The 12,874-nt window shown below is 34.4% G+C and overlaps 1 protein-coding gene across 8 annotated transcripts in view; it reads right to left on the minus strand.

Annotated features, from left to right (window-relative positions):
* PTPRD (protein tyrosine phosphatase receptor type D) overlaps positions 1-12,874 on the minus strand; it is a 542,415-nt gene that overhangs the window by 258,459 nt on the left and 271,082 nt on the right. The window lies entirely within an intron of this gene.

A 12,874-nucleotide genomic window follows, 5' to 3' on the forward strand; every position in this document is an offset into this window, starting at 1 on the left:
AATAAAACTAAAAGCTGGTTCTTTGAGAAGATAAACAAAATTGATAAACCATTAGCCAGACTCATCAAGAAAAAGAGGGAGAGGACTCAAATCAATAAAATTAGAAATGAAAAAGGAGAAGTTACAACAGACAACACTGAAATACAAAGCATCCTAAGAGACTACTACAAGCAACTCTATGCCAATAAAATGGACAACCTGGAAGAAATGGACAAATTCTTAGAAAGGTATAACCTTCCAAGACTGAACAAGGAAGAAATAGAAAATATGAACAGGCCAATCACAAGCACTGAAATTGAAACTGGGATTAAAACACTTCCAACAAAGTCCAGGACCAGATGGCTTCACAGGTGAATTCTATCAAACATTTAGAGAAGAGCTAACACCTATCCTTCTCAAACTCTTCCAAAAAATTGCAGAGGAAGGAACACTCCCAAACTCATTCTATGAGGTCACCATCACCCTGATACCAAATCCAGACAAAGATACTACAAAAATAGAAAATTACAGACCAATATCACTGATGAATATAGATGCAAAAATCCTCAACAAAATACTAGCACACAGAATCCAACAACACATGAAAAGGATCATACACCATGATCAAGTGGGATTTATCCCAGGGATGCAAGGATTCTTCAATATATGCAAATCAATCATTGTGATACACCATATTAACAAATTGAAGAATAAAAACCATATGATCATCTCAATAGACGCAGAAAAAGCTTTTGACAAAATTCAACACCTATTTATGATAAAAACTCTCCAGAAAGTGGGCATAGAGGGAACCTACCTCAACATAATAAAGGCCATATATGACAAACCCACAGCAATCATCATTCTCAATGGTGAAAAACGGAAAGCATTTCCTCTAAGATCAGGAATGAGACAAGGACGTCCACTCTCACCACTATTATTCAGCATAGTTTTGGAAGTCCTAGCCACAGCAATCAGAGAAGAAAAAGAAATAAAAGGAATCCAAACTGGAAAAGAAGAAGTAAAACTGTCACTGTTTGCAGATGACATGATACTATACATAGAAAATCCTAAAAATGCCACCAGAAAACTACTAGAGCTAATCAATGAATTTGGTAAAGTTGCAGGATACAAAATTAATGCACAGAAATCTCTTGCATTCCTATACACTAACGATGAAAAATCTGAAAGAGAAATTATGGAAACACTCCCATTTACCATTGCAACAAAAAGAATAAAATACCTAGGAATAAACCTACCTACGGAGACAAAAGACCTGTATGCAGAAAACTATAAGACACTGATGAAAGAAATTAAAGATGATACCAACAGATGGAGAGATATACCATCTTCTTGGATTGGAAGAATCAACATGGTGAAAATGACTATACTACCCAAAGCAGTCTACAGATTCAATGCAATCCCTATCAAATTACCAATGGCATTTTTTACAGAACTAGAACAAATCATCTTAAAATTTGTAGGGAGACACAAAAGACCCCGAAGAGCCAAAGCAGTCTTGAAGGAAAAAAATGGAGCTCGAGGAATCAGACTCCCTAACTTCAGACTATACTACAAAGCTACAGTAATCAAGACAATATGGTACTGGCACAAAAACAGAAACATAGATCAATGGAACAACATAGAAACCCCAGAGATAAACTGACGCACCTATGGTCAACTAATCTATGACAAAGGAGGCAAAGATGTACAATGGAGAAAAGTCAGTGTCTTCAATAAGTGGTGCTGGGAAAACTGGAAAGCTACATGTAAAAGAATGAAATTAGAACACTCCCTAACACCACACACAAACATAAACTCAAAATGGATTAGAGATCTAAATGTAAGACCAGACACTATAAAACTCTTAGAGGAAAACATTGGAAGAACACTCTTTGACATAAATCACAGCAAGATCCTTTTTGATCCACCTCCTAGAGTAATGGAAATAAAAACAGAAATAAACAAATGGGACCTAATGAAACTTCAAAGCTTTTGCACAGCAAAGGAAACCATAAACAAGACGAAAAGACAACCCTCAGAATGGGAGAAAATATTTGCAAACGAATCAACGGACAAAGGATTAATCTCCAAAATATATAAACAGCTCATGCAGCTCAATATTAAAGAAACAAACAACCCAATCCAAAAATGGGCAGAAGACCTAAATAGACATTTCTCCAAAGAAGACATACAGATGGCCAAGAAGCACATGAAAAGCTGCTCAACGTCACTAATTATTGGAGAAATGCAAATCAAAACTACAATGAGGTATCACCTCACACCAGTTAGAATGGGTATCATCAGAAAATCTACAAACAATAAATGCTGGAGAGGGTGTGGAGAAAAGGGAACCCTCTTGCACTGTTGGTAGGAATGTAAATTGATACAGCCACTATGGAGAACAGTATGGAGGTTCCTTAAAAAACTAAAAATAGAATTACTATATGATCCAGCAATCCCGCTAGTGGGCATATACCCAGAGAAAACCATAATTGAAAAGAAAACATGCACCCCAATGTTCATTGCAGCACTATTTACAATATCCAGGTCATGGAAGCAACCTAAATGCCCATTGACAGACAAATGGATAATGAAGATGTGGTACATATATACAATGGAATATTACTCAGCCATAAAAAGGAACGAAATTGAGTCATTTGTTGAGACGTGGATGGATCTACAGACTGTCATACAGAGTGAAGTAAGTCAGAAAGAGAAAAACAAATATTGTATATTAATGCATGTATGTGGAACCTAGAAAAATCGTATAGATGAATCAGTTTGCAGGGCAGAAGTTGAGACACAGATGTAGAGAACAATGTATGGACACCAAGGGGGGAAAACCGCGGTGGGGTGGGGATGGTGGTGTGCTGAATTGTGTGATTGGGATTGACATGTATACACTGATGTGTATAAAATTGATGACTAATAAGAACTTGTAGTATAAAAAAACAAAGAAATAAACAAAAAAAACCAACTAGTACTAAACTTTCTTTGGGTTATTTGTATGGAAATATGTTAATATAAATGTTTCAGACATTACATGAAATTTCTAAAAATCTTATATGTTCTGGTATAATGTTATAAGTCATAATTCTAGTTATTACTTTAAAATGTATATCTCAGAAATAACTAAATTTCTTTGTCAATTGCATTATTATGAACTTTCATCAAATCTTTAACCGTGGTCATTTTTAAGTCTTTTGTCATTTACAGACAGTTCTGGGTGTACTCTGATGCTTTTGCAAAAATGTTCCTATAAAAGGGTTTCATCTTCAAGGAATTCATGGAAAAGACTCTGACAAGTACAGGTTTCTGGTAACTGACTGTACTGCTGAACTGAATGAATTAGCATTTTCAGAACTCTAATGGAAAACTGATGAATTCATAAAAATGCTAACAAAAGATCAAGATGAAAAAAAAATTAATTACATGGGACTGAGTGAACTGATGAGGATGATTATAATTTTTGTGACTTTCTGTTTGAATAAAAAAACAAAAAAATCCCACAAGGACTCAGAGGCAAAAAATATACAGATCAATTTTCACTGCAAAGTAAAGGAGCTGTTACAGTGGATGATTACTGGACTGAATGTCAATATTATGACATAGTATGTGTGTGTTTCGTGTTTGGTAATTGCAATCATTGTTGCTTATGTTGTGGTCATCCATTTACAATGCTTGGTGTCAGTTTATTTATCTCTTATAAAAATAAAATACAGTGTGTGTGTGTGAAAAAAAAAAAAGCCAATTGCTAAGTTATGCAGAAAATAACAATTTTTTTACATACTGTAATATTGAACAGTATAAACATTCACACAAACACACACACACATATGAATGCCACCTTGTATATACATATATTCACTATGTGAACATGAGTTATGGTCATGTAAGGAAAGAACTGAGTTCACTGTATGCTTCATCTCATGCTATAATATTATCATCTATGCAGGGACTCTCCCTTGATTTCCATTTAGTCGTTTTCCCTTCACCATTGGTTTTCCCCTCCATTCCCTCTCCCTGTTGCTGTCCATTTAATGTATTTGGTGTATGTCTTTAATATGCATGTACTTTTTTTTAATGGTGTTATTTGGTGCATGTGCTTTTAGTTTGTATAGATGATATTCACCTACAAATACAATTTCTCCAATTTTTTCATTCAAAAAAAAGAAAAATACAAAGATTCTCTTTCTTGGTTGTGCATTAGTATGCAAATTACCCCCCATGTCATTTGGCCTCAATCCAGTGGTCATATTCCTCACATGCCTTTCAGGTCCTTAATGACCCTATATGGAGTCCATGGTGATGAATGCAAGGTACCTGGGATTATTAATGATCTTAAAGATAATTGTAGAAAAGATATGATATCTGACAAGTAATAAATTATCAGGATTGTTTATCTCAGGCATAAAAGTAATTTTTTTTTAAGTTAGCAAGTGACCTAACTGACCTCTATTTCTTCTCTTGTATGATTAATAGACCTAGAAACTAGCTAACCACCTCGTCTCCTTGTTAGTCCCCCTCTTTGGCTTTCCACACTTGACTGGGAGGCTGATACAAGGACTTTTTTCCAATATTTCGAGCCTGGTGCCTGACAAAGACATAGAAGAAAAAGGTTAAAGGCCAACTTTGACCCAGTATACCAAGGACTTGACTGTAGACAGAAACAATGTGGTTCTCTACCAGAGATGTGTTTTCTGGATAATGCTGTCTTGGAGTTGAAGAGGTAACTTAATACATAGCAAGAGTTCCTGAGAACAGTGGTTCTTCCCTCAGATTGGGGGAATGCAGATACTTAACTGCATTTTTTTTTTTTTTTTGAAAATCTTTACTTTTGAGTGGGTGAATATGGAAGGTCAGTGAGAGTGGCATCTGCTAGGAGCTGATACTAAGTGGCACATCTACGAATGTCACAGAGTCAACAGTGAGTTTAATCAACATTATTTTGTGCTTCATTTTTGTATCCTATGCCTAATATAACACAGGCCTGACCTAAATTTGACCTGTAATAGATGTGTAATGGGTTGAAATTGGTGTTCTTTCCCTTCTCTATCTGTATGTTGTGGACAGAGAAATGTGTTAAGAATCAGGAAAGCAGAATTGTAATTTTGGATCTGTCTTTTACTAGCTATGTGATTTTTACAAAATCATTTCTCAATCAATCAATCAATCAATCAATCAATAAATAAATGTTATGCTGCAGTTTTCAGTCCCTAGTGGACTTCTTATTCTTGCAAATGAAAAAATAGCACCTAAACATAAAGATAACATAGCACATGAACCAATCAAGGTTGTCTTTGATGGGTTACTAAAAAATAATCTTAAATGTGAGTCGTCCATTATGACACCATTTTCAGCCCTATTCTAAGTAGTGAGCTATGATTTACAAAATTGTTTAATTACAGAAAATAGCTAACTGACCACGGAGCCACTTGTAAATACAACAAAATGGGTATTACACAGTCAGCTGGATAAAAGCAGCTGTGTATTATATATCTATATATTATATATATATATATACAAGGATGTGTGTGTGTGTATATGAGATGCTTTTCTGAGTAGTTAATCGGGGTGAAATTTTGTTTAGCAATGGAAGAAGAAACAGTGATTTTTGTAGTGATTCTGTGGAAGTAGGAAGCCAACATGGTTGGTCATATATGCACTGATATCCTGTTTCCCAGTAGGTTTGGTGAACAAACAATGAAAAGCAGCTTGTGGTTGGTATTGCTAATACCCTAATTTTCAGTAATTTGAAAATTAGAAATTATACTGTACATACTCATATTTATCATGGCATATACTCTGCAAAAAAAGAATATTTTTAGCTCAATAACTGGTTGGTACTGAGAACAGTCCTAAGAATCAGCTCTAGGACAGTGACTACCTAGAAGCTGGATACAGACAGTCAAGTTCAAAGTACGATGCTGTAGATGCCATAGAAATATATTGAAAAAAAAATTAAACCAAATACAAATGTGTTAATCTTTCAAATCAATAAACTAGAAAAAAAGACTTAGTAAATCTAAGGAAAAAAAAAGATTAATAGAGAAGATTAGAAATTAGTGAAATACAAAACAATGAGACATTAAAAAGGATCAACAAATTCTCATTTGAACACAGTAATTAAAAAAAGTAAACTTCCAATGACTCTGGTTAAAATAAAGGGAATAGAATAAAAAGGGAATAGGCACATATAAAACTCATGAAGAATAAAAAGGAGGACGGAGCAACAGATTATTTACAGATTTTTAAATACTAAAAGAGAATATATAAAAAAAAGTATGTCCATAAATTTCAAAAGTTAAATGAAAGTAAGTTTCCAGAGATGTAAATTATTGAAAGTGACAAGGTTTTTAAAAATGGTCAGGATAAAGAAACCAGAAAAAGCTTCCTAGAAGTGTGTAAATTTGTTATAGGACAGAGGCAGCATTTCAAATCAGAGGAGAAAGAATGGACTAGCCAATAAATAGACTTGGAACAACTATGTATCCATGTGGAGAAACAAAATTAGATCACCACTTCACACCAAAGAGGAAAGTCAATTTCGAATGAGTTAAGGATGTAAATGTGAAAAAGTCAATCTTGTTGAATATATTTGTGAACTTGGGACAAAAAATAATTTCTTAGACATAATGAAAAAAGCAATAATCATAAAGAAAGACTGATATATTTGACTGTACTAAAATTAAAAACTCTCATTCAGTTAAAAAACAAACAAACAAACATTGTAACAAGGTAATAGGCTAGTCTTAGACCTAGAGACTATATTCGCAATGCATTTGGCTGACCCAGAATTAGTAAAGGAACTTTTATACATTAATAAGAATAATGATATAATAGGGGAAAAATGGAAAAGGAAAATAACTAGCAGTTTATAGAAGATGAAATACAAAATAAGAATAAGCATATGAAGAATATTCAGCTTCATTAGGAACCAGGAAAAAAAATATAACACTGAAAAATCATTTCACCCCCATCAGACTGATAATATTTAAAATTCTGAAAAACCAAATTTTGGCAAGGGTATGCAGAAAAAACCAAATCTTATTTACTGTTAATAGAAATAAATCGAGATAACCACTAGAGTGAAATTTGGCAATATCTAATAAAGTTGAAGAGGTTTTTTTTTTTTTTTTTTTTTTTTGCTATTCAATTTCACAGATTAAATAGGCAAATCTCTGGAGAATTTCTCCCTTACGTAAATAAAGAGACACATATAAGGATAACAATTGCAGCACTATTTAGAACTAGAAACAATTAGAAACCACCTAGAGGCTAATTAACTTAAAATGGATTAATAAACTATGATTTATTAATTCAATGGAATATTTAAGGAAATAAAAATCAATGATCTAGACAATAGGTTTTAATATGGATAATTTTTTCCAGTGGATCTGATATTTCCATATAATGTGGTTCTTTATATCCTGTGTATCTTATGGATTTTTAAAATGTAATACTGAATACATAAACCAAGTTGAAGAATACCATTTACGTAAATTATAATACCAATTCATGTAAAGCTTAAAAACACGAAAAATAGTGCTAAATACTATTTAAGACAAATGCATATGTTTTAGGTATACAAACTTCCATGGAGATAATATATACCAAGATCAGGACACTTCTGTTCTCTGGTGAGGAAGGTGGGAGAAAGAAAAAAAGAGAATGGACAAACTGTAATGTTCTTTCTTTGTTTAAATCTGATGTGTGACACAACAGTAGGATTTACTAGATACTTGTCCATTATGTTATTTTCTGTACTTTCTTAATTTCACATTCAGAAAGCAAAGTTCATGTTTACCAGCACCTCCCAGGCAAATATATTTTCTATACCCAATCATAGGAATCTAAACTATTTTTGCAGTCATTTCAATGAAAAAAGAAATCCTTACCTAGAAACAATGTTTTTTGGTTACATCCTACAATCAAGCCCTGGACCACTATGGTGAATAGGAAAGAGTTCCAGATCCTAGCCTCTCTTTTTTTTTTTTTTTTTTTTTAACATCTTTATTGCAGTATAATTGCTTTACAATGGTGTGTTAGTTTCCGCTGTATAACACAGTGAATCAGCTATACATAAACATATATCTCCATATCTCCTCTCGCTTGCGTCTCCCTCCCACCCTTCCTATCCCACCCCTCTAGGTGGACACAAAGCACCGAGCTGATCTCCCTGTGCTATGTGGCTGCTTCCCACTAGCTATCCATTTTACGTTTGGTAGTGTATATATGTCCATGCCACTCTCTCACTTCATCCCAGCTTCCCCTTCCCCTTCCCCTTCTCTGTGTCCTCTATCCTTTCTTTCAATTGCTCATGTGTATATAATATATACTGGTGTTGATAGCCCTTGGTTCTTTTGTTTATTTACTAAAAAATAAAAATTGAAAAACTCCAACAGATTTCTCTAAATGATTAGGTTGTCACTGATTCTACCATTCTTTTAAATGTGAGCGTTCTGGAACTCAGTAGAAATAATATTGCCTTTTACTATTGCTAAGAGGGAAGAAGTTTTTTCTTAAGAATATCCCCTTAAAATATTCCCTCTTAAGAGGAAAGATGTTCATTCATGCACCTGCATTTTTCACGTATTTAACATATTTTGTAATTTTTTCCAATATTTTAAAATAGAGACTCTGTTTCAGGTATCTACCCTCAGCATTTACTAGTAAGTTTTGTGCAAATATAAAAAAAAAGACACACTTCTTAAAATAGCAGGAAATAACCCAGAGCTTTGGAGCTCAAATGAATATAATGCTTGTCATGTGAAATTTTCAAGATTGATCTTAAAACATGAAATTGAGTTAGCCAACTCTAGAGCACTGAATTTTTTTAAAGTTTAACTGCAGAGTTATAAAAGGAGAGAAAAGTAAACCGTAGGAAGTTGCTTGATGACTAGGGAGTTCTGGGGCTCCAAGGTGAAGGAGCTTCACCGTCCAGAGTCAGTCAGTCTCCTGTGACCTTGGCTCTGGCAAGGTTCAATCACTGCACTGCACTAAATAGTCACTCTGTTACTGGTCTCCTTTTGAGCTGCTTAGACAAGACTGTCCCCTGTGACTGAAGAGCCTCAGATATAAATGCTCTAGGCATGAAGACAGAGGTTGGATGCCATTAGGATATTAATGGATTGGTGGGATTTAACTTCATTTTGAGTCATATCAATGGTCCTGTGCATGATTACTCTGCACCACACCCATCACCCTACTTTGAAAATCGACTTTACATACACAAGTCAATTTTCATGAGAGTCTTTGCTTACCCAGATGAAATGCATATATTCTGGTAAAATCATGAATTTTTGCCATTTTAAAAGTTACCTTAATAAATAAAACACTGCAATTCTGTTGATTAAATGCTTGCAATGTACCAGGCACTTCTGAGTCCTTTGCCTGCATTATTTCATTATACTTTTCAACAGTCCTATGGGATAGGCCATATCCTCATTTTATAAATCAAAACGCTGCTACGGATCCAACCATCTCATAAATCCACTTGTCCTCTCTGCGCCATGGTTCCTCCATCAGTCAATAAGGGATTAAAATTTTATTGTAACCAATTATACTTATAAACAAGTTGTGAATATTAATAGGCACTAATTTTTTAAATAATTGACAATGTCCTGTGAGTTATAAAGTAAAAGATCACATAAACCACATTGCTGCTTCTTCATTAAGCCTCTAGTAGCCCTTGTGTATTCCTCTCTTATTTATGTTCCACAGAACGGGTAGTCTGTACTACCAACATCACACTGGAGTCTTACACTGTTCTCTGTAGTGTCCATGTTTTACCCACCTCTACTAGACTGGGATCAAAGATAGTTGATCCAAAAAAGAAAATAAATAAATAAATAAATACCAGGCTGACTTTGTTAAACCTTTCCATTTTAAGTATTCAAAAGGTAAGTTCCCAAGACATAGAGTGACTTTTCATAGAGCTCCTTAAGTGGGTAAAGCAGAAAGGGAATCCACCTTTCTGACCCCTATTCACCTCAACAAGCAGGGTGCTTTCCCCCGAGATCACTGCCCATCCCTTTAATTTCTATTGCTTCCCACATATTTGCCTAGTGCTGGACCCAATACGTACTTCAGTTTTTATATTAATACAAGATTTTAAAATTTAAAGACTTAGACATAGAATTCAAAGAGGTCATCTGATCCAGACTCTTCACTTTACCCATAGAGGAACTGAGACTTAAGAGATATTAAGAGACCAGGGTCACACTTCATTCTTATTTCAGGTTACTTAACCACTTACAAATCATATGTCAGCACAGGCACCAGCTACAGGTACTGGCACATTTTTTATCATTATTTAGATTTTAGCTTTGATTTCTTAGGTTTCTAGTAATTCTGTTCACCTTTAAACAATAATAAAAAAAAATAGTAATGCCAGGATTTTTCCAGTTTCACCGACCTCTTTCCAATACTGCAGGAAGAGAATAAATTTATATCGTTTTCGCCACTGCTGTAGTTAAACATACTTGTGAAATTTGAAAATGTGTAATTAAAAAATAATTTGAGTAAAACTAGTAAAATATAGCCATTCTATTATCATACTCCTTACAAGTTTCCTAATCATATAAACTTCAATGGAAAATTGAATAAGAGGGAAAAGTCAAATTAAATTTAATACACTAAAAGTTCTCTTATATCCCAAAAGGAAAATAAAGACATAGTTACTTTTGAAATACCTTGACCTCAATGGCCCTAGAAAGCTGTATGTGGTCTTTGCAGCCAAGTCACCAAGAAATCTGAAACATGTGTTAAAAGAAAGTAACAAACCACTTAGTGGAAAGGGACAAAACTTAAACAAAGATCCATAAATGTAAATTGCCACTGTGGCAAATAATTTTTTCAATACAGCTTTCCATTGATTAGATGAAAACCATACATTCTCAAAGATGTCAGCAGACACTGGAAATAATCAAGCCACTAGGATTAAGCAGCAAATAATAGCTTTTTGCATCCCAGGCAGGGTCAAGTGCCAACAATCTACCAGTGACTGGGCTCTTCTCCCCAGAACGCATGCAGCTCCCCCGTGACAATTTTAGGTAAACCTGATCTTTGACTATGTGGTGTAATTGGCTTCAATTTAAGGATTTTCTCTGTCTTCTGCCCATGAGAGTGAAAGCCAGAAAAGCTAGGCTAATTTGCATTCTGAAATTTCATTGTGTTTTATTTTCCTTTAGAGGGTTCTTGTTACAGAAGAGCTTCATTAACTCAATTAGGCATGATCCAGTGGGCCCGTACAAATTAAGCTAGCCTCAGTATCTTTAGAATGGACAAAAATAAGAAGCCAGCTGTACTCTTTACATTTTGAAGGAAATCATACCAGCTGACATTTCTTTGTGTCACAGTCATATTAAGCTCATGGCAACTGCAATAACCAAAATGTGTTTTGAAAGCCCTATGTTCCAACACTAAAAGATACATAAAAGATACACCAGTGGAAAAGGGAATAAACTGCTTCTTTTTTTTTACCACAGATTTTTCATAGCACTTGAGTTCTTTGCTTTGTCCCAGAAATAATGATTCTTTGGCAAAAGTATATTCATATACCAGTCTACAACAACTAATGCTATAACTTACATTCTACACACATAACATTGCAAAGAACCAGGTATCAGAAAATACCTAAGAGGAAAGGCATTTTCATTATCTTTCTATAATACACACACACACACACACACACACACAGGGCAAGTAACATCAACCAATGCAATTGGATTGGAATCGATCCAATGGAACCAGACTCCACTTGGCCTGTGACTACAGAAAGTTACTGATTTTTGCCTCAGGTTCTTCTTCAAACACTAGAAATAACAACAACCATCATTCTTTTGAAGAAGAGTGTTTAGTTAGGCAACTTACTTGTTCATAGGAATCGCCTGGGTAATTGTTAAAGAGATTCTTGGGCTGTGTTTCAGACCTACTGAATCAGAATTTCCACTGAGGAGCTTAGGAGCTTTTTATACAAGTGATTCTTATTAAGTTTTCACACACTAAAATATAAACAATGTGAAAGCTCTGTAGAAAATTCTGAGTGATATACGTGTTTGAAGTAAACATTATTCAGAATGAGAATTTCTACTAACAAGTAATATTTTGAGAAAAAATCATATTGACAAATTAATTTTGGTTAACCTTTACATTGTAAGGAACAGTTATACTAAATGAACCAACCAACCCACCAACCAAACAAGTGCTTTCAAGAAGCTAAATCTCTCTCTTCTGCCTTGGGATAAGTACAGCTTTTAACTGACAAACATTGGAAGTCTACATCTTGTACAGTAACATTTAAAGCAGTAAACTACTCTAGATAGAGATCTCATTAATCCTGGGATACAATAATAAACAATAAAGCAGAATTACGTTTATTTCCTGACTTGTCTTTTGATTCTTTATGAATGTATTCTCAGGAAACACAAGAAGAAACATGGAAAAAAATATGAAAACCCTCTGACCGAATTCTAAGTTTCTGAATTAACAATATTGAAAATAAGGTGGTACTTGGAGTAGGAATTTACTGTCACCATAAGCTATTTGTGACTTGAAAACTAGAACATGGAGTTCAGAATACAGTCCAATTTCTGTGTATGACAGTGAGTTCCCAGCATGGGTTGTTCCTCTCCAGAAACCTGCCTTGGATAGAATCCTGGTACTTGGATGCCTTGGCATGTCTGCCACCTCATAAATCAATAAAGTCATGCTTCCGTTTGAATGAGAAATTTGACACATTCCTCTGATTCCTGAACTGTGCCCACACAACCTGTTACAACATTTTGTAAACTACAATGAACGTTGTTAAAGTCTCATGCTGGCTAGCTGCAACTTCAAGTGTGCATTTGCCAATTTGGGAAATTTAAATTGAGAAATTTCCTGAAGGGGA

This window comes from Eubalaena glacialis, chromosome 9 (assembly GCF_028564815.1).
Source record: "Eubalaena glacialis isolate mEubGla1 chromosome 9, mEubGla1.1.hap2.+ XY, whole genome shotgun sequence".
NCBI classification, from domain to species: Eukaryota; Metazoa; Chordata; class Mammalia; order Artiodactyla; family Balaenidae; genus Eubalaena; species Eubalaena glacialis.